This window comes from Macaca nemestrina, unplaced genomic scaffold (genome assembly GCF_043159975.1).
Source record: "Macaca nemestrina isolate mMacNem1 unplaced genomic scaffold, mMacNem.hap1 Scaffold_488, whole genome shotgun sequence".
In the NCBI taxonomy this organism is placed as follows: Eukaryota; Metazoa; Chordata; class Mammalia; order Primates; family Cercopithecidae; genus Macaca; species Macaca nemestrina.
The window spans coordinates 77,226-104,608 of NW_027257680.1; the positions used below are offsets into that span (position 1 = coordinate 77,226).

Consider the following 27,383-nt stretch of genomic DNA (forward strand, 5'->3'; position numbering starts at 1 on the left):
GGTGATTGCCTGAGTGAGGAGGCCGGGGATGAGCCCTGGACTAGAACTTCTGATCGGCTGCTTTTCCTTTCCCTCCTCTCACTCCTATTTTTCCACCACCCCCACTTTTTAAACATTTCTTATTAAAAATTAAGCAAGTATTTTGGTTTCCTTTATTCTCTATTCCTTGCTAATCATATGCAGAGTGAGCCTGGGACAGTGGAAAGGAAAGTTGTACTTAGCTTCAGATGATCCTACCAGCCCCGCATTGAAGGGCTTCCGCCAGGGGGCATTGTCAAGTGGCGTTGTGGAGGTTCTCCTTTCAGTCCTCAGCATTAACCAGCAGAGGCAGGCGGTACTTATTCCTGGTTAATGTTGGGGAAGTTGAGCTCAAAGTGGCCAAGGGAACTTCCCAAGTCACATAGGAAGTAGCAGAGTAGAACCCAACACAGATTGTCTCTGAATCAGGCAGGTCGTCAGATTCCAAAATGGGCTCTTAATTTTTGGAGGTTAAAAAGCTGAACAGACACAGATATTTCTTTTTTCTTCTCTTTTTTTTTTTTTTTTTTTTTTTTTTTTTTTTAGCTAGGGTTTTGCTATGCTACCTAGGCTGGTCTAGGCTCAAGTTGTCCTCCTGCCTTAGCGTTCTGAGTGCTGGGCTTACAGGTCTGTGTCATCACACCCAACTGAACAGACATTTCTTTAAAGAAGACATACAAATGGCCAAAAAATATGTGGAAAAAATACTCAGTATCACTTATAATCAGAGAAACGCAAAACCACACTGAGGTATCATCTCACCTGTTAGGATGGGTATTATTAAAAAGACAAAAAATAACCAGTACTGGTGAGGATATGGAGACAAAGGAGCTCTTACACATTGTAGGGGGCTGTACACTAGAGCAGCTGGCTGGGCGCGGGGTGCACGCTGACATCTCAGCACTTTGGGAGGCCGAGGCGGGCAGATCACCTGAGGTCAGGAGTTTGAAACCAGCCTGGCCAACATGGTGAAACCCCGTCTCTACTAAAAACACAAAAATTAGCTGGGAGCGGTGGATCACACCTGTAATCCCAGCACTGTTGGGCGGCTGAGGTGGGCGGGTCACTTGAGCCCAGGAGTTCCAGACCAGCCTGGCCAACATGGTGAAACCCCATCTCTACTAAAAAATACAAAAATTTACCGGGTGCAGTGGCGGGTGCCTATAATCCCAGCTACTCTGGAGACTGAGGCATGAGAACCACTGGAACCCGGGAGGCGGATGCTACAGTAAGCAAGCCAAGATTGCACCACTGTACTCCAGCCTGGGCAACAATGAGACTCTGTCTAAAAGAGAAAAAAGAAAAAGAGTAAGAGTAAGCTAGGGCACCCACTATGGCAAACAGTATGGAGGTTCCTCAGAAAACTGCAAATGAAATTACAGTGTGATCCAGCAGTCCCACTACAGTGTAGATACCCAAAGAAAAGGAAATCAGTGTCGGAGGGGCATCCGCACCTCTTTGTTTCCTACAGCACTGTTCACCATAGTCAAGATATGGAATCAGCCTCGGTGTCCAACAGCAGATGTGGTCTTTATACACAGTGGAGTACTATTCAGCCATAACACAGGATGAAGTCCTGTTATTCTCAGCAACGTGGATGGGACTGGAAGATATTATGAAATAAGCCAGGGACAGAAAGTTACACAGCACATGTTCTCTTATGTGGAAGGCAAAAAGGAGTGGATCTCATGGAAGTTGAAAGTAGACAGAGGATCCCAGAGGGTGAGAAGGGTGGGGGAAGAGGGAGATAGGGAGAAATTTGTTAAAGGATACAAAATTATAGCTGGATAAGAATAAATTCTAGTGTTCTATAACATAGGATGACTATAGTTAACAAGAATATATAGTTTCAGGCTGGGAGCGGTGGCTCATGCCTGTAATCCTAGCACTTTGGGAGGCTGAGGTGGGTGGATCACCAGAAGTCAGGAGTTTCAGACCAGCCTGGCCAACGTGGTGAAAGCCCGTCTCTACTAAAAATACAAAAATTAGCCGGGCATGGTGCTGGGTGCCTGTAACCCCAGCTACCAGGGAGGTCGAAGCAGGAGAATAGCTTGAACCTGGCAAGCGAAGCAGATGTTGCAGTGAGCCGAGATGGCACCACTGCACTCCAGCCTGGGCAACAGAACATGACTTTGTCTCAAAAAAAAAAAAAAAAAAAAAAATAGAATATATAGTTCCAGATAATTGGAGGAAGGGTATTGAACGTTACCAACACAAAGAAATGATAAATGTTTGAGATGGTGGATATGCTAATTATGCTGATCACATACATTACATGTATTATAACATCACTATGTGTACTCCATACATATGTACAGTACACAATTATGTGTCAATTAAAAAAGAAAAAGCTGAACTTAGATTGGAATGGCTATGAAGTAACTAGCTTTTTCATATTTTTGATATAGACCCTAAGCATTTATTTTAAGTAAACTGCCCTTGGCTTCAGGAAATGTGTAGTATTTGAATTTTAGCCTTGCATTTTGGAATACAGAGAAGTAAAACTGTAGGTTTGCTTTAGATACAGTCACGGGGTTTGCCGTGATGACTTTTTTAAGTAATAAGGGGGAAATATCCTTTAATTAGTAGGTATATACGCTTATTTTTCTCCCTCTTACACATTTTTAGTTGTTGTCCAGGCATTATGATACTTATGTAAACAGTATGTGATATCTTAGGTAGGAATCAGAATTTTAAGGTAAGAATACTTAGAGTTATGTATTTTTCAAACTTTCAAACTGGACATTTTACATGTCCATTATATAACTGTAATTAAATTTTCAAAAAGACAATGTGTGTCTTTAATATAGGTGATGCTCTAGCATTTTTTTTTTTTTTTTTTTTTTGGAGACAAAGTCTCACTTTCTCCCAGGCTGGAGTGTAGTGGTGCGATCATGGCTCCCTGCAGCCTCAGCCTCATAGGCTCAAGAGATCCTCCCACCTCAGCCTCCTAAGTAGCTGGGACCACAGGTGTACAACAGCATGCCCAGGTAATGTTTAAAATTTTTTGCAGAGACAGGGCCTCCCTCTGTTGCTCAGGCTGGTCTGGAATTCCTGGATTCAAGTGATTCTCCTGCTTCATCCTCCCAAAGTGCTGTGATTACAGGCATGTGCCACTGCCTGGCCCCATATAGTGGGATGATGACTTGAGCCTAGGAGTTCCAGACCAGCCTGGGGAACATGGCACAAGACCCTGTCTTTACAAAAACTAAAAAAATTAACTGGTCGTGGTGGCACCTGCCTGTGGTCCCAGCTACTCCAGGAGGCTGAGGTAGGAGGATAACTTGAGTCCAGGAGTCGAGGCTGCAGTGAACTCTGATCTTGTCATTGCATTCCAGCCTGGGTGACACAGTGAGACCTTGTCTCTTAAAAGAAATTACTGGCTACCTGATTAGTCATAGGAAAAAAACCTGAACTCTGATCTAAACCTCATACCTCATACAAAAATTAACTCAAAATGGATCATGGACTAAAATGTAAAATGCAAAATAAAGATTAAAAGAGAAGCTAGAGACTGGGAGAAACTATTTGCAAACCACATGTCTGATAAAGGACTCATATCTATAATATATAAAGAACTATCCAAATTCAGCAGTGAAACCAAATCATCTACTTTGAAAATGAATAAAAGACCTGAAGGGACATTTCAGATAACATATAAGCACATGAAAAGATGTTCAACATCATGAGCCATCAGAAAAATGCACACTGAAGCCACGTCACTATACACCTATCAGAATGCCTAAAATAAAAAGTAGTAACAAGACCAATGCTGGTGAGGATGCGGGGAAACGGGATCACTCACACTTGGCTGGTGGGAATGGAAGATGGTACAGCCATTCTGGAAAATAGCTTGACAGTTTCTGAAAAAACTAAACTTGCAATTGCCGTAGGAGGCAGCACTCACATTCATGGGCAGTTATCCCAGAGAAATGAAGACTTATGTTCACACAAAAGCCTTTATGTATCTGTTCATAGCAGCATTATTTATAAAGGCTAGAAACTGGACACAGCCCAGAGACTGCTCAGCAGGTGAATGGTTAAACAAACTGGTGCACCCAGTCCCCAGATACAACTCTACAGTAGTTAATGATTCATCAGTCTTTCAAACTACAAACCACCATCATGCTTACTCCCTTTTTTTCCATCCTGGGTCTGAGTGGATTTCATTTTGCATTTCTTTCCAATGCATTTCCCCTCTGTCCTTTCTGGTTGCGCCTCATGCCTCATTTGAACAGTTGTAAGAGCCCCCGAATTGTTTCTCTGTCTCATCATGGAATCGTTTCTACACTTCATGCCCCGCATTGCCACTGGAACAATCTTTCCAAAACGTGAACAAACTAACTTAAAAAAAAATCCCAGGTAACCTTCCAAATAAGTATAAGTTTTCTCTTAGAAGTTTGACTTCTTGTCTATAGGGAACCCCAGGACTGTAGAGAGACGGATTTGCTGTCTGCATTTTAAGATCAGGCAGAAATCCCTGGAGGGTCCCATGGGGAATAGTGGCACAAATACTCGTTCTAGAATCAGAAGCCCTCATATCCTGCTTCTAACACTAGCTGGATGTTCTTGGGAAAGTTTTGGTTTCAAACCTCAGTATGAGGAAGCATCATCAAGGGATCACACAAGGCTACTGGGAGGAGCGGATGAGGGGCATGGTGAACATGCTGTGTAATCCGTGAAGCACGTCGTATGTGTGAGAAGTGGAGCTGTGTGGATAGCGGTTCTGGAATCAGTGTATGAAAACGATGGAAAGCACATTCGTAGTTCTGCCTGATGATACCACTGGACATCTGGGTTGTACATGCCTGCAACATGGGTGAGGCCCGGGTCAGTACAGCTCACAGTTTGGTTTTCATGCAGTTAGAAAGGCCGGAGAGGACCCTTCCCCCCTCCAGCTGTAGGAAGGAGGCGGCTGTCTCCTGCTTATATTTGGTGGGATTGTCTGTGGCTCCTTAGGGACAGGAATGCAGGGAGTGGGGGAAGAAAGCCGGCCTGACTGCTCGCTAGTCAGCCTTCTCCCAGGGAGGAATGGAGGGGTCATTTCGTGGTAACTTGCCAAGTCTTTCTTAACCCATCTGCTCTTAGAAATGACCAGCATGACAAGTAAAAGACCCATTAGAGACAGATGGGCTGTGTGTCCCGTGCGTTTATGGGTTTGTGGCCTCAGAGCTGCCAGAACTCGATAGCTTTCTGGGGAATGGTGGGTCAGCCAAGGGGCTGAAAATAGTGAGAGGAAGAAAATTCACCCTCGTTGCTCTGGTCTGGGAGTGATGACTGAGGAGAGCGGCATGGAGGGCCCAGCCTTGGGGTCCCTCTCAAGCTCACTCTCACGGCAGTGGGAATGTGGGTCTCAACCTCCCGAGGCCTCCGTGATTTTCGTCTGTCACATACTAACCTCCAGCAGGGATGTCTATGGTGATGAGATGAGGGAGCATCCTAGCACATGTGGCACTTAGTAGGCTTGTGGTGAGTGGACGCTGGCGTCAGTGGAACAGGAGACTGGGCGCTGCGTGTGGACGCATTCATGTGCTGGTGGCATAGGTGGACAGAGGAGAGAGGGACGCTCTGCATTTCTCCTTTTGGTCTGCCACCCCCGCTGTTGTGAGCAGAATCCGTGAGTGTATTCTGTTGCCCCAGTCAACTTGGTAGGCTGATTGCTCAATTTTCTGCTTCCACTTTTGATTTCTGAAGAATGGGAAAAGGAACACTTCAGTTACTTTTCTGGTTGATGGCATACATTCCTTGATATCACCTTAATGCTTTTTAATTTCTATGTATTTTGCATGCTGGAGCTTGCCTGACATCTGTGTTTTTATGCCTCACCCTCTCGCATAACTGTTGGCCACACCAGGACCAGAGAGAAGTGACCAGACCGATTGGTAGCAGGGCTAGGACTGGAATTCTCCAGCCTTTTGATGCCCAGCAGGCTCTGTTTTCTGTAATGCACTGCTCTTCCCTATTTCGACCCCTGTTAGGACAGTGGATGTGAAATGTAGCTGGGCGCTTTTGAGGGTGTGCTAGGAGTGTGGCAGATGCCTCAGATTGGCATATTCCCCTGACTCTGAATTCTCATGGCTCAGAGTCAGTCTCTAGGCTACTGACTGGGAAGATGCAGGAAGTTGTTTTGTATGGCAAACTATGCCAGGGCGTTTTTTTCACCCGGCAATTTGTTTGGTTTGGACTGGAATAAATCTCTGATCTTGGTTTCTTTGCCAATATTATTAGGGAGTGGAGCCTGACTTGTTAACTTAGCCCGATTCGTAGTGCTTAGAATCTCAGTGAGTGAACTGAGCGGAAGTGTGAGAGCATCTTGGACAGTGGTTTGCAAATCTAGCTGCATCTGGGGGGCTGTGAAAAAAGCATGCGTGCTTACTCCCGACCAGTTGAAATAGAATCTGCAGGAATGGAGCCTGGGCAGCTCTAGTGTTGTTAAAAACCCACAGGTGGTTCTGATATACTGTAAAGGTTGAGTAAAGGTTGAGATCCACTGATCCACAGTGAATTGGAGTCCTGGATCATAGACATGCCTTATGCTTTCACCAGCTTAGAATGGTTCTTGTGCTTTAGAACTGTGAAAAAGTGTTATGCAAACAAACCTGGAAATACCCTAAATGCCACATCCTGTTACTACCTGTCATGAAGTATATTTACCAGTTATTCACTCTATTCTGATCTCTACCCATTCCACCTTTTCTTCGTGGAACAATAATTTGACAGTTGCTTATGCAGAACCAGGGTAAGTCTAGTTTGATTGGCGGGAAACAATTTTGGGTATGAAGTACCCTTTAGGCATTTATTGAACTCTTGTTTGTACCACTGCTGTGCTGGACAGTTTATAAATATTACTTCTTTAAGGCCTATGGAGTCAGGCTGCCTGAGTTTTGCTAACTAGCTGTGTTATTTGGGATAAGTTTTTAAGCTTATATAAACATGACTTTCATCTATGAAATGGGATGACAAGGGGTCATGATCATCTCACAGGATCGTGCAAATGTGTGTGTAACGTGCTTAGTTTGGTGCCTAACACATAGTAACTACTCAGTAAAGTTATTATTACACCATCATCATCATATTTAAATGTAAATATTAAGAGCTAATAAATTTGTAAAAGGTACTATACCTTTACCCCTTGAACCAAAGACTACTTTAGTTTTAAGTGGTTGGGTAAATTTATCACTTAAATATTGGCCTCTTGAATACCTTGAATTTCAATGGAACGTAGCCAGAGGATTTCATAATTGGACCGTTTCCTCTGGAAGTTGGAGCTTTGTTTGTTTGTTTGGTTTCACTTCCTACACTAAGCATGGGGCTGTACGCAACTTTATGATGACTTCTGGTACTGGGGAATCAAAGCTTCATTCGCTTCTTTGGAGGAGATCATCTTATGCTATATGAAGCACTAAGTCTTCGTTAACTGTGTACCATCCAGATAAGACCAGGTGCTTCCCATGGCAGCCTGTCCTTTTCTTATCTCTCTCATCAATCTAGCCTGTTCCTTCTATTCCTCTTTATACTAGAACTTCTCTTTGAACAAGGAATGTTGTTTTGTCACTGCTAGGTTCCCAGCAATTAGTAATGCCTAGCACATACTAGGTGTCTCCTGAATGTTAATAGGTGATAATCTAGCAGAACACAAGATAAATCCGCAGGTTGAGATTTAAGCTGTGTGGTATGAAGGCTGCATTGGCAAACTTATTAAATCAATTTTGTTAATACAAGTTTAAAATGTCTTAGTAACTGACTTAGTTCAGTAATCATTTACTGAGTGTCTTCTAGGCCAGACATTGGGGACAGAAAGGTAATAATATATAATCCCTGCCTCATGCGCAGGAAGTCTAGTGCGATGGACAGACACGTGCCAGTGGCTGCCATGGAATATGGTGAGCATTAAGATAAAGGGGCACCCTGTGTGCCTTTGGAGCATAGAGCAGGGCTTGTGTTCTGGGAACATGGGCTCCATGTGAAAACACAATTTAAATTTTCTTTTTTCTTTTTTTTTTTTTGAGACAGAGTCTTGCTCTGTGGTCCAGGCTGGAGTACAGTGGTGTGATCTCGGCTCACTGCAACGTGCTCCCCCCAGGTTCAAGCGATTCTTGTGCCTCAGCCTCCAGAGTAGCTGGGATAACAGGTGTGAGCCACCACGCCAGGCTAATTTTTGCATTTATAGTAGAGATGGAGTTTCACCATGCTGGCCGGGCTGGTCTTGGACTCCCGACATCAGGTGATCCTCCCACCTCGGCCTTCCGAAGTTCTGGGATTATAGGCATGTATGTATTCATCCTTTTAAATATCTGCGGGTAGCACTTAACTCTAAATGGGTACTCATTAAACTATTGAATGACTTTAGTATGGATTGAATGACTTTGCTCGGGTCTCGTTTCTAATTTCCTTCATTAGAGGAAAAAACAAAAAATGCAGGTTGAATATCCCTCATCCAAACTGCTTGGAACCAGAAGTGTCTCAGATGTTTTTACATTTTTGGATTTTTGAATATTTGTATTATACTTGCTGGTTGAGCATCCTGAATTCAAAAATCCAGAGTCTGAGCTGTTCCAATGAACATTTCGTTGACCATCACGTCGGCACTCAAAAGTTGCGGATTTCAGAGTTTCTGGTTAGGGAGACTCATCCTGTATGGGTGCTGGATTGTCGAAGAAGTTCCAGACCAGAGGTTGGGTGACTAGGCTTTGGTTTTCGCTTTGTTACTAAACAGGCTGTTTTCTTCCATAAGCTCAGCTTTAGATACCCCAGTTGTCAAAGAAGGGAACGGGCCATCTGATGTTTAAGGCCTCTGTTAGTTCTGACTTGGAGACACCTGGCTTCAGTTCATCTTCCTTAGGAATGGACAAAGAATATGGGAATTTTGAAATCGTTAGTCAACATCTACAGGGTCGTTGCAGCCTGGTTTTGGGTAAAGGTCATCTTTAGTGAGCCCAGGGAGAAGCACTGGTTTAGCTGTCAGCTGAGAGGGGTAAGCGGTCCTATTAATTTTCCTCTCTGTTAGTGGAAGCATTGTTAAGGGTCACAGCGTTAGTGGAGCTGGCTGGAAAGAGGAGGGGAACTCACTGTTACAGGTTATATTGAATGTCTTTTCAGTCGCTAAATGCTTTTTATGATATGTTTTCAGGATTTCAGTGTTGTATGATTTCTCTGTGTTAAGCACAGGAAATTTAACATCAGCAAAAAAGAATTCTCTTTCTTTCTTTTTTTTTTTTTTTTCCTTTGAGATGGAGTTTCACTCTTGTTGCCCAGGCTGGAGTGCAGTGGCATGATCTCAGCTCACTGCAACCTCGGCCTCCTAAGTTCAAGCGATTTTCCTGCCTCAGCCTCCCGAGTAGCTGGGATTACAGGTGCCCACCAGCATGCCCGGCTAATTTTTGTATTTTTAGTACAGATGGGGCTTTGCCATATTGGCCAGGCTGTTCTTGAACTTCTGACCTCAGGTGATCCTCCTGCCTCGGCTTCCCAAATTGCTGGGATTACAGGCATGTGCCGTGATGCCTGGCCTTGAATGTTCTTTCTATGGGAATCTACAAAAGCCAGCTTTTGAGTCTAGTGGCAGAAAACCTCTTCACTGTTTAGCTGTGCTGTGTGCTGGGCTTCAAGCCCAGCTGAAAAAGCTGTAGTATTTTATGTCAGTTGACTGTCTTGGAGAACTTAATGAGCAGTGGGCTGCAGTGATACTGTCAGAGTTCATGAGCGGTTTGAGGCTCTCAAAGCCTAGATACTGGGGTTGCACAAATACATCGGCTGGACTCACTATTTCTCTCAGGAGTCGGGAGGTGGAAAATGCTGTGATCTTACCTCTGCTCATAATTTTACAGAGCTGTTACTAATGGTAAGAATGATTTCATATTTTTGTATTTTACTTCGTAATTCACAGAGAATTTTAAAATCCATGATCTGATTTTATTCCCTCAGCAGTTCTGTGAAAAAGGCAGAGCAGTTTTCATATCTTCTGTTTTCGCGTGATTCTCTTGTGGCTCACAGAAGCTAAGAGCCTTCACCAAGGTCATAGGGTGAATGAGTCGCAGAGCTGGGAGTAGAGGCTCAGGCTTCTAGGGACCCTGTTTCTTCCTGGAATAGCTTGCTCTCCTGGCGCTATGCTCAGGTAACTGCGAATGCTCGGTTTGGTCTTTTGTAAATCCCTGCCCCATTTCGGGGGAAGTTCTTGGGAGGCTTCTATTCATTTTGGAGCATTTAAGTATCTTGTCCTCTCTCCCTCTTCCCAGATGCATGGGCATTTCTGCAGGCCCCCAGGCTGGCCCTTGTGCGTGGGGGCGTCTCCTGCCTCCACGTTGTTTGCATGCCCCCTTCTGAAGGTGCTCTTCCCTGTATGGAGCCCCCTCGTGCCTGCCTCCACACTGCAGGCTGTTCGGTAAATGTTACTGACTCAGCATCGTTGTTTTCTAGAAATGGGATGGGGTATGGATGCCACGTTCTTTTCTGTGTGAAGTCTGCGATTGTATCATCTTGCCTTCTCCGTGTGTGCTCCTTGAGGGTGTCGCTGTGCTGAGGTCATCTGAGGTCATCTGTGTTCCCTAGGGTGCCTCCCTTGGAGTCCGGGCCGTAGCAGACATGCAGCCAGTGCTCATGGCCTAAATGAGAGGAAGACCAACAGAGCCATTAAATCTGGAAAATGACAAGTGAGGGGAAGGAATTTTTATTTAAGGCATGTGAAAAAGAAAATTTTTTAGAAAAATTGACCTGTTTCTCAACTGGAGTTGAATTTCAGCTCAGAAAAGCAGCTGTGTGCCCAGAGGGATTTGGGATTTCAGTTTGTGACAGATGAATTGAATTTGTTGTTTTATGAATGTATTATCCTTTTGTGGTTTTATTAGGCCTTTCTCCCAAATGGAAATGATTTTTCTATAAAAGTCACACTTCCTTTTTGAGAAGTGTAACACTAATTGTATGGGATGGTCTCCCAAAAGATTACCTGCCAGGAACCAAACACACTGTCTCAGACTCACCGCCCCTGGTTTCTGCCTGTGCAGCTGCAAGGCAGAGAGGCACGCTCGAGCTGAAATCAAGACACATGTCTGCATCTTCTCTTTCTTGACTACTGTTTCGTCTCTGAGCTGGCCTGCCTTCAACGTCTAGGAGCTTGGTGGGTGTAGACACATTACGGTATGGAGGAGGGATATGGTGTTGCCACAGCCAGGAGACTCGCTGAAGTCTCTGTTCTCTTCCTGCTCACTGCTCTGACTTTGTATAAGTCACATTTGTAGGGCTGTGCACAGCGGCTTACACCTGTAATCCCAGGACTTTGGGAGGCCCACCTGGGAGCATCTCTTGAGCCCAGAGTTTGGATCCAGTCTGGGCAACATGATGAAACCCCATCCCTAGAAAAAATAAAAATTAAAAAATTAGCCAGATGTGGTGGCTCCTGCCTGTAATCCCAGCTACTGGAGAGGCTGAGGTGCGAGAATCACTTGAGCCTGGGAAGTCGAGGCTGCAGTGAACCATCATCACGCCACTGCACTCCAGCCTGGTCAGAGCAAGACCTTGTCTCAAAAAAAAAACAAAAACAAACAAACAAAAACCCATTTGTAATAGTGGCAGTGGTTAAGTTTTGAAAGTTTGGAGAAAAGTTCCTAAATAACCTGTGACCATGGACAACTTACTTAGCCTTTCTATGCCTCAGTTTCCTCATCTATGAAAAATGAGAGAATATGGTACTGATCTTACAGGATTTCAACGAGAACCAAACGAGATCAAACTCAGAGCCTGGCACCTCGTGAGTGCACACTCAATGTTATTATTTCAACATTTTAGAGGAAAAAGAATGCTAATGGGTCATTATGACTAAACATAGTCTATCACTGGCGTTACTCATGGCATTGGAAGGAACTTGAATTCCATATAGATAGTGTGATGGAGAAAGTATTTTGGGCATTGGCAGTATTGATTCAAAGAACAAAGGACGTGTCTGTCCTGTGTGGAGAGCCGTTTTCGCTTGTTTCTTTAAATGCTATGGGAAAAGCAGTCGACCTTGTGCTCTCTGCCAGACAGCTGCAGTCTCCGCGTATTGATTTGGCCAATGGTCGCTCTCCTGTCATCATGGCAACAGCAGTGGAAGGGACAGCTTGTCTTGATTTGCATTTTCGTGTGTTTGTGCCATTTATAGACAATTACGACATGGAAGCCTGTTTATGGCAAGCTGGCAAATTCAGCAAAACATGGAAAAACCTGTTAGCACAGTTTGCACGTGTGCGGGCACAGAGCAGCCAAATAAACAGACATGTTTTCCTGTATTTTAAAAACTCTGGGGAAAAAAAAAAGGAAAAGACATTAAACCATTGCCCAGATGGCTTATAGAGCTAGAGCTTTTTCCTTGAAGTACGTGAGTATGGCTGTCAGACATGTGAAACCCCAAGCCATCTTAAAACATCATTTTGATGCTACCCCCTACCCACCCTTTTTTTCCATTTGTAAGGGACAAGGATCCAGGAAGGAAAGTATCGGCTTACAAAGGCTTTTGTTACAATTAGTTGTTCATGTTCTTTCTTTTGGTATCGTATTCTCTGTTTACATTTTATTTTTATTTTTATTTTTATTTATTTATATTTTTTGAGACAGAGTCTTCCTCTGTCACCCAGGCTGGAGTGCAGTTGTGTGATCTCGGCTGACTCCAACCTCTGCCTCCCAGGTTCAAGTGATTCTTGTGCCTCAGCTTCCTGAGTAACTGGGATTACAGGCGTGTGCCACCACGTCCAGCTAATTTTTATGTTTTTAGTAGAGACAGAGTTTTGCCATATTGGTCAGGCTGATCTTGAACTCCTGAACTCAGGTGATCTGCCTGCCTCAGTCTCCCAAAGAGCTGAGAATACAGGTGTGAGCCACCGCGCCCGGCCGCTGTTTCCATTTTGTAACACTAGCGTCACCCCAGTGTAGGGTGGCTTCTTCTTTCCTGTTTAGAATAGGGGTATTCTTCTTTCCTGTTTCCTGGTGTATTTTCCTCTACAGCATCGATCACTCTTTAACATACTTTTTGGTTGTCTGTCTCTACCTACAAAAATATATGTTCGCTGTTATATCACCAGTGTCTAGCACGTAGATAGTCAGTCAATATTTGTTGAATGAATGAATGAATGAATGGGCTGAAAGAACCTTATTCTTCTTTCTTCTGGCACTTCACACCAAATGCTTTTGGAAAATGCTATGTGAACAGGGATCGTAAGCAGGAGAGGTTACACATATGGCTGTGGGATAGCCCATCATCCTCAGATACTTGTTTGGAAGGAGGTGGAGTACATGAGTAGAAATGATACAAGATAACCTCTTCAGGAAATCAGCCAAGTGTCACAGCTTTTCACATAGGCGTGTGATGTTTGTGTATGTGTGTATGAAGAGCTGTCGTGGCCTAGAATCACAGGCCTTTAGATCCTTTGTACAGATAGAAAAGTAAAGGCCGAGGCTCAGGAGTGCTGCAGGCCACCGAGGTAGAGTCCCTGTCTGCCCTTCTCAGTGTCCGGTCACTTCTCACTGCACTCCCCTCTTTACTGCTAAAGCCACCTTCCCTGACTCTGAATGTGTAACCACGAGGGAGAAAATGTCCTCCAGGCTCACAGTTTGTGGAGAAAAAGCCCAGCAGCTGAAAATAATGTTCACAAAGTTTGTACCTAGAAAAAGTGGCCATTTCTATCATGTCTTTAAATTTCCCTGTTTCTCATACATTTTATAAGCAAGACAGTAGAAGGAGATTCGGGAACATCAACTTTAGAACAAGGGGGAAAAAATCAAACCTAGAGCATTCCAGTTTCTGTTTTCTTCTCAGTTTAGGGCTGAGGCACTTTAGCTTCCTGTCTAAGGGACTACTCAAATCTGATTAGAAGCCATTGTGGGCTGGTAATTATCCATAATTTTAGGAAGACAGCCATGCAGCACCAACTCTGTTCTCTAATAGCAGGCTTATTAATTTTAAATTTACATGGCAGGAGAAGCAGATATCGAGGTGGGATAAGAGTTCAGATGCTTGGTCATTGATAGCTTTTTACTTCCACGTATCACATGGGGATTTGGGACCCAGGAAGCCCGCTGAGAACTGATGACTATCTGTCCCCTGAACAGCTGGGTTCTTTTTCATCCTGAGCTCAGAAAGATTGCTCCTACTGCAGCCAGGGAAGACAGGTTGTTGACTGGTTAGAAATCATGGCAGGTTATTTTCTCGACCCGCAGTTCGCAGTTGGAAAGCAGAGCTATCAAAAAGTTGTCTTCTCTATTGTATTTCAAATCTGGGTGTTTAAAAAATTATGTAGGCAAATTAAGCATTTCTGTAATGGTAGTTGTGTGTGTGCTTGATGCGAATGAGAGGTGTATTCCCTTGTAAAATCCCTGGGACTTAATAGGAAGATGTGAGCCTTAGAACAGAAGTTGGTTTTCTAGATGATCATGTAGACATGATGCTGAGCACCAAAGATGTTGATTGAAACGATTTAAAAAGAAATTTGTCTGAGTTCAGATTTTACACCAATATTTAGAAAATCAGCAAAAGAACTTGGAGGAATGTTCTCAGGCATCCTGTTCAGCCCCCTGCCCACATTGTCATAAAATCCGAGTGTGCGTACAGGGAGGCACATTCCTTTCTGTTCTCATGACAGGTCCTTCCCTGGCTCTGCACCTGCCTGTCATGCGTGTCCCTGTGAAGAGACCACCAAACAGGCTTTGTGTGAGCAATAAAGCTTTTTAATCACCTGGGTGCAGGCGGGCTGAGTCCGAAAAAGAGAGTCAGCGAAGGGAGATAAGGGTGGGGCCCTTTTATAGGCTTTGGGTAGGTAAAGGAAAATTACAGTCAAAGGGGGGTTGTTCTCTGGCTCTGGCGGGCAGGAGTGGGGGTCACAAAGTGCTCAGTGGGGGAGCTTTTTGAGCCAGGATGAGCCAGGAAAAGGAATTTCACAAGGTAATATCATCCCTTAAGGCAAGGACCGGCCATTTTCACTTCTTTTGTGGTAGAATGTCATCAGTTAAGGTGGGACAGGGCATTTGCACTTCTTTTGTGATTCTTCAGTTACTTCAGGCCATCTGGGTGTATACGTGCAAGTCACAGGGGATGCGGTGGCTTGGATTGGGCTCAGAGGCTTGACATTGCCCTCTTCCCTACCTCCCCTACCTTTTCCCTCCTGTGTGGTTCTCTCACAAAGTGAATGGCCTCAACCACAGCTTCTCTGCAGCTGCATCAGACTGTGGGGACAGGAGTGGTGGCTGCTGCAGGGCCTGCTGTCCCCACGGAGCCCAGTCTTGCTTGCCGCTGCAGCCTGGTGATCATTTTGTACCTCAAGTATGTAATTCTACAGAACGAGAGCCAACATGCTGGGGATGGAGGCGTCTTTATCACGGTGCTCTGCATATTTTAATCTTGGGTAGAAAGTATGGAAAAGTATGGGATACATGTGGTTTGATGTCAGAAGGACGTTGTGAACTTGACGTGGACTGAGGATATTCAGGTGCAACAGGCACCGCGGCTTCATTAAATGAGACTTCTCCATCTCCCTGCCAGGCACGCACAGGTGTATGGCCACATCTTATGTGTTATCCTTATTCTAGAGTGCGCCTTGTCGTCATGCTTAAAGTTACATGATGATATTCTGCCTCATAGAGTAGGTCCCAAACCTCATTCAACACAGAAATGTACTCTTGCTATTCTACACAGAAAGCACTTTCATATACCAAGTGGGAGAGCAGTCCTAAAATCTGGGCTGGAATCACAGAAGGAAGGCTTTGGGAAGCAACAGATTCCCTAGTCCAAAGCTGGTTTTTGATGAACCTAGAAACAGGACCAAGAGAAGTGAATTTGCCTAAGGCCCTGACAGTGTCTCACGGTAGCATTTGAACCTAGCAGTTTCTTGACCTATTTCTTTAAATGATTAGTCATGCTTCCTCTGATTCCTATATAAACGTATTCCTCATTCATTCTTTTGTTTCAGTGAATTATTGCAGTGCTACCCCATGACAGTATTTGAGTCAAAATGTGGCAGTGTTTATCCCTTTCCAAGGTTTTTAGTTGCACAGGTTTTCAAAGTTGTGCTAACAGTTTCTTGTTGGTTGCAAGGTGTCCTTTCAGAAGCCAATTGTGTGGTGTATTGATGTTGATTGTTGGAGGTTGTTTGGTTAGAACGTACTTCGAGTGGCTGGTGTGGGCCTGGGGGACAGTGACAGCTGCCTGCTTCATGGGCAGAGATGAAGTAATTGCTTCCTGGGAAGTACCATCCTCCTGGCCACACTCTCCAGTCCATTTCAGTTGTGTTGGTTTCCTCGCATCTGCACGTTTCTGGCTTCATGTGAGTCTCATTTATTTTAGTGTATGACTTCAGGCTGTGGGGAAGAATGGCCATTTTAGCGCAGAGATGCACACAAAGGAACAACTGGCTAAATGTGAGAGAAGACATTCTTGGGGGGGGGTTTCATTTCTTTTATTCTGTAACAGGCAGTCTGGGAAGCATTCTGGACACGTGACCTGTGCTGTCACAGTTCCTCCTTGCAGGATCGCAGATGTTTGGAGATTGTAGTGATAACTGTTATCATTGAGAATGTCATCCTCTCAGGCTCTAATAAGGCAGGATTTATTCAGTGTTAATTTGTTAAAGACAACTGTATTTCTAGCCAAATCCATGGTAGACGTTTCTCCTGGCAGTGTTGCTAGGGGTATTCCCGTGGCTTAGTCTTAGGGAAGCACACGCCTTTAAATACTGCTGAAGAGAACCCAAAGCGCACCGGAGCACTTTTGCCTTACGGGGTGTTAGTCACTGATACACATCTCAGTCAGACCTGATGGATTCTTGACCCCTTCCTTTCTTAATTTTTTAATTTTATTTTTAATTTTTGTTTTTTAAGAGCACAACCCCTCAGGTGGCCACCATGAATCTCTGGTGTTTTCAGCTGGTTGAAGCCTATTTGCCGTCTCTGGTTCAAACATATTCGAAACCTGATGATGCTTCCCTCGGTTGTTCTGCTGTGTGACCTCCGCCCCCGCAGGGTTCAAGAGTGTCAGAGCTGGGAGCCGCCTTCACAACTACCAGGGTTTCCGGAACCTCCTTTATCTAGCCCTGGTGACGGAAGAGATGTCATCAGAGGTGAAGGCTTATTGGTTTACACGCCATTGATAATGAACGAGGAGGTTTTCTTTTATATAAGGGGAGCTTCTTATAATGTGCTTTAGTAGGGTAAAGAAGCTTTTGAGGTTTGCTTTCTCTGGAAGGATAATTTGTGATCCTGCCCTTGCTTTCAACAAAAATATAATTTGCATACCAGTGCATGTTGTGTTACTGAGCACTGGCTGACAAATGGTTCTTAACTCGTCATTCACTCAGTCATTCTTTCTTGAATGGCATATGTATGCCAACCGTAGTAGGAACTTGCTAGGCTCTAGGACTAACCCTTATGAAACGGGGGTCCTGGGGGAAGCAAATGCATATAACTATAAACATTTGTGGGGATATCAGAGGGGGTGCCTATAGGTGCAATACTTCGTTCATTCATTGTCCCATCTAGGAGGTTTTGTGTCTTAGCAGCGTGTTCCACAGCAACACATCCCTGTATCAAAACATTCATCATATTATTTTGAAATTCTCTGCTTAGGTATGTATTTTTCCCACTAAGTTTAGAACTGGTTAAGGACAGGCTATGGGGTACGTAATATATGTACACACACACACACAGATATATATATTACCATAGTAAATATACAATATAGATTTATATATACACACAAGTATATATTTCTCCCTCTCTATATATACACAAAACACACACACACACATATATACACACACACATATATATGAAATACACACACACACACACACACTTCTGCCAAGCACAGAAAGTCAAAACTAGGCAAGGGTTCTTTAAGTGTTCATGAAAAAATAGATGTGCTTAGTTAAGAGCGTCCTTAAGTTGCCAGGGGAAATACAGGATGGATTCACAAAGGGAGATTTTTTTTCTTTCTTTCTTTAACTCTTTTTTTTTTTTTGAGACTGAGTCTGGCTCTGTTGCCCAGGCTGGAGTGCAGTGGCCGGATCTCAGCTCACTGCAAGCTCCACCTCCCGGGTTTATGCCATTCTCCTGCCTCAGCCTCCCGAGTAGCTGGGACCACAGGCGCCCGCCACTTCGCCCGGCTAGTTTTTTTGTATTTTTTAGTAGAGATGGGGTTTCACCGTGTTAGCCAGGATGGTCTCGATCTCCTGACCTCGTGATCCGCCCGTCTCGGCCTCCCAAAGTGCTGGGATTACAGGCTTGAGCCACCGCGCCCGGCCTCTTTCTTTAACTCTTGAATTCGAAATAATCCAGACTTATTGAACAGTTGCAAAAATAGTACAGAGAATTCCCGTATGGTCTTCCCTCAGATTCCCCAAACATTTCACCCCATTTGCACTTTCTTTTTCTCTTTCTGTGGATATAATTTTTTTTTTTCTGAAATGTTTGAGAGTGGAAGGTAGAATGCAGGGCAGGGTGAAAGGCGGAAGGAGAGAGCTGGGTTGGGAGGCTGTTTTTTTTTTAACCTTCTGAGATGGAGTTTCGCTCTTGTCACCCAGGCTGCAGTGCAATGGCACGATCTCGGCTCACTCTAACCTCTGCCTTCTGAGTTCAAGTGATTCTCCTGCTTCAGCCTTCCGAACAGCTGGGATTACAGGCACCCACCACCATGCTCGGCTAATTTTTTGTATTTTTAGTAGAGGGGTTTCACCATGTTGGCCAGGCTGGTCTTGAACTCCTGACCTCTGATGATCCACCTGCCTTGGCCTACCAAAGTGCTTGGGATTACAGGTGTGAGCCACTCGGCCTGGCGATTGGGAGGCTTTTACAGTAACCCAGAGCGCTATGATGAGGGCTGGACATGGTTGGAAATGATGAGGAAGGTGAGAAGGGGTTAGGTCTGGCATTTATTTTGAAAGGAGAGTCTCTCTCGGATGACAAGAGAGAGAAAAAGAAGTTTTAAGGATGATGTCAAGGATTTTGGCCTGAGTAACTGGAAGGCTAGAGATGCTGTTATTGGGATCGGGAAGACTATGGGAGGAGTGGGTTATAGCAGGAGGAATCAAAAGTGCATTTTGGGCATGCTAAATTTGAGGTCCAAAAAGAGATGTAAAGAAGTGTTGGCTGGACGCGATGGCTCACCCCTGTAATTCCAGCATTTTGGGAGGCTGAGGCGGGCAGATCACCTGAGGTCAAGAGTTCGAGACCAGCCTGATAATTATTAAAATTGATCATTGATGTTTACTAATTAATCATATTATTGCTCCTAATATCGAGGGAGTGTACACCTACCTGTGATGTTGTTCCTAATATCCAGGGACAGAGAGCATGATCTTAGTTTTAATATCGCAGTAGGTGTACACTCACACTGTGACACTGATCCTAATATCCAGGGAGTAAAGTATGACATGATTCCCAACATAGCAATGAATGGACAGTCACCCGGTGATATTGCTCCTAATACTCATGGAAGAAGCGTATGATATTACTCCCAATATCGCAGGGAGGGTACAGCTCTTCTGTGATATGGTTCCTAGTATCTGGAGGGGGAGAGGATGATAATAATTCCAGTATCGTAGGCAGTGTTCACCCGCCCTGTGATATTGTTATTAATATCCTGGAAGGGAGAGGATGATATGACTCCCCATAGAGCAGGAGGCGTACATCCTGGGATATTATTCCTAATATCCATGGAGAGGAGAGGCTGATATTACTCCCAATATGGCCGTGGGTGTACATCCATCCTGTGATATTCTTCTTAATATTCCAAGGCTGAGAGGTTGATATTACTCCCAGTATCGCAGACACTGTAGACCCCCGTGTGATACTCTTCCTGCTATCCGGAAGGGGAGAAGATGGTATTAATCCCCATATCACGGGAGGTGAACACCCACTCTGCTATCTTTCCTAGTATGCAGGGGGAGAGAGGATAATATTATTCCCAATATTGCAGAAGATGTACACGCCCCCCCATGATATTGTTCTTAATATTCCAAGGCACAGAAGACGATATTACTCCCCATATCACAGAAAGTATACACCCCCCAGTGATGTTGTTCCCATGATCCAGGAGGGAAGAGGATGATATTACTTTTTTTTTTTTTTTTTTTTTTGAGATGGAGTCTCGCTCTGTCGCCCAAGCTGGAGTGCAGTGGCTGGATCTCAGCTCACTGCAAGCTCTGCCTCCCGGGTTTACGCCATTCTCCTGCCTCAGCCTCCCAAGTAGCTGGGACTACAGGCGCCCGCCACCTCGCCCGGCTAGTTTTTTGTATGTTTTAGTAGAGACGGGATTTCACCGTGTTAGCCAGGATGGTCTCGATCTCCTGACGTCGTGATCCACCCGTCTCAGCCTCCCAAAGTGCTGGGATTACAGGCTTGAGCCACCGCGCCCGGCCCTCAGATGATATTACTTTCAACACCTGCACCCTGCAATGCTCTCACCCTGCAACACCGACACCCAGCTGAACCTGACATGGAACCAGAGGTGCTGGCTGGGGGTGTTCATTGCTTCTCTTTTCTCCCTTGCCAGACTCAGTAGAGGAAGCTGAGACCGAGCAGCCGCAGGAACAAGGTGGGTTTTGCGCGTGGCTCAGGCTTCCTCTGGTTATGAGCTGGGCCTTGGGGTAACGCGGGGGGTGGTGACAGAGCTGAGTACGGTGGGCATTGGATGCGACAGTCACCCCTCTGTGGTGTGGGCTGGGGGCTTGGAGGATGTCGCCTGAGGTGGGCCTGAACCTCCCGTCTACTCTGGCACTCGAGGCCGTGGGGTCCCACACTTCTGCCAATGAACATGCTGACCCCCGCCTGGTCCCCAACCGAGGTGGGGCATCCTTTCTAGTGCTGGGGCCCACATATAGCTGTGGGTTCCTTCTTCATGACCTGGAGAAGCTGCAGTTCACCCTGTGCTCTGCCTCAGAGATGGGAGGCCACACTGCCCTCAGCGGGTAGCAGAATTCAGAGCCTTAGGTTGCAGGGGCCTCAACTGATGTCCCTGAAAGGTCTGCTTCTTCCTGAGGGGCTGATTCAGGGAGGCCCTCCCGTCTCCCCTCTGCAGCTCTGTCTCTTCCCCTCAGGGTCCACATGTGGACAGCCTGGTGATATGGACGCACCAAGGGCTCTTGGAATTTCCCGGGGAATGGGATCCATCCCAGTACATTTGGGATGCAGGCACAAGGTTCCAGAGGAGGCCCGGGAAGCCAGTGGGGAAGGGAAGATTGTTGTAGGTTTGCCTCAGGGAGGGGGTGGTTCCACCCTCTGCCAAAGTCTCTGGAGCAAAGGCACGTGGCTCTCCAGCTGCCCCGGAGGCCAGGGTAGTGGCTGGGAGGGGCTGTGTGCAGAGTGTGCCAGGCCCCACCCACAAATGGGGCTTGTAGGGTCCTGGGGTGGCAGAGACTGAGCGTAGGAATGTGAGCTTCAGGCCACAGAAGCCACAAAAGGGTGAGTGGCGTGATGGTGGGGCAGCACTTGGCTCCGGGTTAGGGAAGTCTCTTTAGTCTAGAACCAGAGGGTTGAGAGGATTTAGTCAACTAATAGGTGGTGGAGGAGGGGCTGGTGATGTAGCCTGTGTGAAGGCCCAGGGTTGAGGGAGTGGGGGTGAGTGAGCGAGGATGAGTGGGGTGTGAGTGCTGGTGAGCGGAGGTTTCATGGGGTGAGTGAATGAGAGTGTGAGCGGGGATGAGTGGGGTGTGAGCGGGGATGAGTGAGTGGGGTGAGTGAGTGGGAATGTGAGCGGGGATGAGTGAGTGGGGGTGAGTGAGTGGGAATGTGAGCGGGGATGAGTGGGGTGTGAGTGGGGGTGAGTGAGTGGGAATGTGAGCGGGGATGAGTGGGGTGTGAGCGGGGGTGAGTGAGCAGGGCTTATGCAGGGAGGTGCAGAGTTGGGAGCGGGTGGGTTGGGTGCTGGATGGTGAGAAGCTCTTCTGGAGAGCTAAGCAGGGCCTGGGGCCTCAGGCTGTGGCTTGGCCTTTTCCCCAAGAGCACTGGGGAGCCATGGGGTGCTATTGAACAGTCACTGCAGACTGAGCAGTGAACGGACAGCAGGTGGGCAGGGCTGTCCAAAATCTAGGCCACAGGGGATAGATGAGGAAGTTGAGTCCAGGGAAATGGCTGAGTCGAGGGATACTGTTGAGTCCCCTCTGCCTTGCAGCGCTTTGTCATGGCATAGTGAGACCACTCAGAGGTGCCTCCTGTGGCCTGGACCAGAGCCCCAAGGGCTGTGACCAAACCTGCCCATTTCCCAGCACAGGCCTGGCACCCACTCCTGGCCCTAGGAGGGATGAGATTTTGGAAAGGACCGTGTGAAGGGGCCCTGGTCCCACATATCTGCCCAAGGAGGGGTGGGGGGTTCTGACCCAGGCTTCTTCCCCAGGGGCATTCTCTGACTGGAAGGAGACCCTCCAGGAACCCAGCGCCCCAGCCCCCACTGCAGCCTCCGGTGGCTCCTGGCACAACAGCCTGTGACACCTCCTCCTACGAGGCCCTCCCCGGGGTGCTGGGGGATTCAGACTCGGAAATGCAGGCCAGGGAACGGGGATCATGCTTCCCTGTCTCCCCACCCTGCGCTGAACGGTCGAGGAGACCGAGGGCGGCGCTGATACCCCACATGCTTCCTTGGGGTCATTTTTGAGTCACTTTCGGTAGTTTGTGTCCTTCTAGGAGTGTGGCTGTTGTGTCTGGATGGTCTGATTTCTTGGTGTACAATTGTTCATGGTGTTTTCATGGAATCCTTTTATTTCTGTCAGGTCGGCAATAATGTTTCCTCTTTCATTTCTGATTTTAGAAACTTGGGCTTTTAATTATTTATTTATTTATTTTTATTAAAGATGGGGTCTCATCATGTTCCCCCAGGCTGGTCTTCAATGCTGGCCTCAGCGATCCTTCCACTTCCGCCTCACAAAGTGCTGGGATGACAGGCGTGCGCCATGGTGCTCAGTCTCTGATTTTAGTCATTTGTGTCCCTTCTTTTCTTGGTTAGTCTGGTGAAATATTTGTCAATTTTGTTATTATTTTCAAAAAACCCACCTTCGGTTCTGTTGATTATGTCTTGTTTTTCCATTCTCTGTATTTTTACTTCCCATCTCCACTCTCACGTTTATTATTTTCTTCCTTTTATTCACTTTGCGTTTAGTTCTTTTTCTAGTTTCTCAAGGCGGAAGGTTAGGTTTTTGATTTCAGATTTTTCTTCTTTCTTTGAATGTAGACATTTGCAGTTATAAATTTCCCTTTCAGCACTGCCTTAGCTGCATCTTGGAATTTTTGATACGCTGTGCTTTTTTTTTTTTTTAAGACAGAGTTTTGCTCTATTGCCCAGGCTGGGGTGCAGTGGTGCAATCTTGGCTCACTGCAACTTTTACCCAGATTCAAGCCATTCTCATGCCTCAGCCTCCCGAGTAGCTGGAATTACAGATGTTTGTGCACCACCACCCCCCCACCCGCCTAATTTTTTTTTTTTTTTTTTTTTTTTTTTTTTTTTTTTTTTTTTTTTTTTTTTTTTTTATAGAGACAGGATTTCACCATGTTTCCCAGGCTGATCTCAAACTCCTGGACTCAAGCGATCCTCCCGCCTCAACTCCCACAGTGCTGGGATGAGAGGCGTGAGCCACCGCGCTGGCCCGGGCTGTGCATTTGTTTGCATTCTTCTCCAATTAGTTTTCGGTTTCCCTGATGGTCTCTTTGACTCACTGGTTGTTTAGGAGTGTGTAATTTCCACGTATTTTTGAATTTCCCACATTTCCTTCACTGTCGATTTCGAGTGTTCGTGCCAGTACAGCTGAAGAACACCTCTGCTTTGGTCTCAGTCCTTCTCCATTCACTGAGGCTCATTTTGTGGCCTGGCACATGGTCCGTCATGGAGAATATCCCATGGGTGCTCGAGAGGACGGTGTATTCAGCTGTTGTTGGGGGGCGTGTGTGACAGATGTCCATTCGGCGTACCTGGTTTCCTGTATTAATCTCCGGAACGTTTCTCACACTAGAAAATCAGAAGCTTTCCACTGTTCCCAGCGCCCTGGCTTTGGGAGAGGCCAGTGAGCCTGTGGCTTGGGAGCCTGGTTGCATGAGAGAAGCATGTGTGGGAACGCCAGGGGCCGGCTTTGAACCCCATTCCCCCAACATGATGCCGTGTGTGGCAGACATGACGCTTGGCTTTGCTCTCTGCGAGTTCCATCTGTGACAGGGGCTACTTGTGCCCCTGGCCTCATCAGCTCAGGCTGAAGGTGGCCCTGGTCCTGACCAGAGGGACTTTGTGAAGCAGAAATAGATGGCCTGGTGCAGGGGCCGAGCCTGGCCAGGATCTCAGCCCTGGGAGTTGTAAAGAAGGCCGGCCTGTACCATGAGCATCTGTACCAAGCTGTGCCCATGTCACGGTGTGCTTGGCATCTGCCCTTGCACAGGTGCATGGCCTGTCTGCGCTCAGGCTCCCCGCCTATGGGACCCAGGCTCACAGAGGTGAAAGAGGCAAGCATGGCGCAGGGGCCTCCGAGAACAGCCAGCCTTGCTTCAATGCTGGGAGACTAACATCTTCCATTTTGTCTTCTGCCCAGGCCAGCTGCGGGCCGTCCAGTGGCTGTGCTACTTCTACAGCGTCATCATGCCCAGGAAGGCCCAGTGTGTCATCTACCACAAGCTCCAGCTCTCCCTGACCCACAAAGTGGCCGACAAGGTGCTGGAGGGGCAGATCCTGGAGACCATCAGTCAGCTCTACCTGTCCCTGGGCACGGAGTGGTAAGGGCTGGCTTTGCAGTGGTGGAGGTGGGGGCGGGCAGGGCAGGGAGGGGGGCACAGGGAAGCTGGCTCAGGGCGCCATCAGCCCCTCTCCTTTTGATCATTTGGTTCTTTGGCATCAGATGCTTTGAGCTGGTGGGCCTGGGGTCGTCCCAGGGCTGCTGCTGGCCCGTGAGTCCCAGCTTGAGCCTCCCTTGTTGGGTCAAAGGTCATCTCAACCCCAGCAGAGGCAGTACGTGCACTCTGGGCTGTTCTTCCTATTATGGTGGCTTTTGTCATCTGATCTTTGCCTGCCCTGAATCTTCACTCCTGGCCTTCATCTGTCCCCTTAAATGTGACCACAGCAGCCACCTGTGGCTTCTCTCCCACAGAAGACAGAGCCAGTTGTGTCACCTCCTTCCCTGGGGCAGGGTTTCAAGGTCTCACGTCCCATATGTGGCCTACTCCCCTTCCCCCAAGCATCCTGACCTGGTGGGGTAACCATGGCCCTGGCCACCCCACCCATAGGGCCCAGTGACATTGCTGCAGTCACACCCCCTCGAGTGTTGGACTTACTGAGAGAGCAGGGAAGGAGCCAGATTCCATGGGGACCTGGGAGACTGGCTCCAGTCTTGGCCTCAGGTTCACAGAAGGAAAATGGGCCAGTGTGCTAGAGCTATGCTTCGCAAAGTGTAGTCCCTGGACCAGTAGAGCAGCATCCATGTCACCTAGGAGTTTGTGGCAAGTGGGAGTTCTAGGGCCTGCCCCAGGCCTGTGGAGCCGGAAGCTCTAGGGGCAGGGCCAGCAAGCTATAAGGACAGGCCTCCGGGTGACTGTGATGCCTGCACACCTTGAGAATCATCGGCCCAGATAGCCTCTGAACACTAACGGCTCCTGGTGCATCTGGAGAAGACACAGGCCATGTCTGGGAGGCAGGGGAGATGGACTAGCACACTCCTCCTGCCACAGGGCAGCATGATGCTTGATTCCCTCAGAAGGATGTCCTTCATCTTTTCCATGCCGTGTGTGTTCACCCTGGCCCTCCCAGCAGCCTGGGAAGGGCAGAACACTGCACACACAAGAGGGCTGTTCCCAATCTGCACATTCCAGTTCATCTGTCGCCAGACCCACGGGAGGAGGCAGACTGGTTCCAGGAGGATGAGAGCCCTTGTTCTGACACCTGCGTCTGATTCCAGGGCCTACAAATCCGCTCTGGACTACACCAAACAAAGTCTGGAGATTTTCATTGACCTCCAGAGGAAAGAGGAGGCGGCGCATGCCTGGCTGCAAGCAGGGAAGATCTATTACGTCCTGCGGCAGAGCGAGCTGGTGGACCTGTACATCCAGGTGAGTGACAAGGGATGCAGGAGGACCCCTGTGCTGTTCACTCTCTGTCCATCCACCCATCCATTCATCCTTCCATCATCTATCTGTTTACCTGCTCATCCTTCTATCCATCAATCCATCATCTATCCATCATCTTCCCATACACCTGTGGGTCCTTCCATCCATCCATCCATCCTTCCATCATCCATCCATTCACCTGTTCATCTTTCCATGCAACCATCCATTCATTCACCTCTCCATCCATCTATTCACCTGTTCGTCCATCCATCCATCCATCCATCCTTCCATCTTTCCATCATCCATCCATCATTCTTCTGTTCACCTCTTGGTCCGTCCATCCGTCCATCCTTCCATCTTTCCGTTATCCATCCAACCATCTTCCATCCATCCATGATCCATCCATTCACCTGTCCGTCCATCCATCCACTCATTCATCATCCATCCTTTTATCATCCATCCATCCATTCACCTGTTCATCCATCCCTCCATCCATTCTTCCATCCTTCCATCATCCATTCACCTGTTCATTCTTCCATCCATCATCCATCCATCTTTCCATCATTCATCCACTCGCCTGCTCATCCTTCCATCCATCCATCCTTCTATCATCCATCCATTCACCTGTTCATCCTTCCATTCATCCATCCATCCGTGCATCCATCATTCATTCATTCCTTTATCATCCGTTCATTCAGAGACCATCCATCCATCCTTCCATCATCCATCCATTCACCTGTTCATCCTTCCATCCATCCATCCATCCATCCACTCATCTCCTGTTCATCCTTCCATCCATCCATTTATCCATTCATTCATCCATCCTTCCATCCATCCGTCTTTCCATCATCCATCCATTCATCTCTTCATCCTTCCATCCATCCATCATCCATCCTTTTATCATCCATCCATTCACCTGTTCGTCCATCCATCCGTCCATTCATCCTTCCATCAACCATCCATTCACCTGTTCATCTTTCTATCCTTCCATCCATCCACCATTCATCCATCCACCATTCATCCATCTGTCCATTTATCCATTCATCTGTTTATCTTTCCATCCATCATCCATCCAGCTGTCCATCCCTCCATCCACCATTTATCCATCCTTTTATCCATCCATTTACCTGTTGTTCCATCCATCTGTCCATCCTTGCATCATCCATCCATTCACCTGTTCATCCTTCCATCCATCCATCCTTCATCCATCCATCCATTCAACCATATATCCATCCATCCACTCATCTCCTGTTCATCCTTCCATCCATCCATTTATCCATTCATCCATCCATTCATCTGTTCATCCTTCCATCCATCATCTATCCATCCATCCTTTTATCATC

At 46.8% G+C, this 27,383-nt stretch overlaps 1 long non-coding RNA gene across 1 annotated transcript in view; it reads right to left on the minus strand.

Moving 5' to 3' along the window:
• LOC139361425 (uncharacterized) overlaps positions 1-27,383 on the minus strand; it is a 63,694-nt gene that overhangs the window by 29,552 nt on the left and 6,759 nt on the right. Inside the window, exons 2-3 of the long non-coding RNA XR_011618997.1 lie at positions 7,222-10,619; positions 5,417-5,706 (exon numbers count right to left, since the gene is read on the minus strand). This is a non-coding gene — a long non-coding RNA (uncharacterized lncRNA). The remainder of the gene's footprint in view (positions 1-5,416; positions 5,707-7,221; positions 10,620-27,383) is intronic.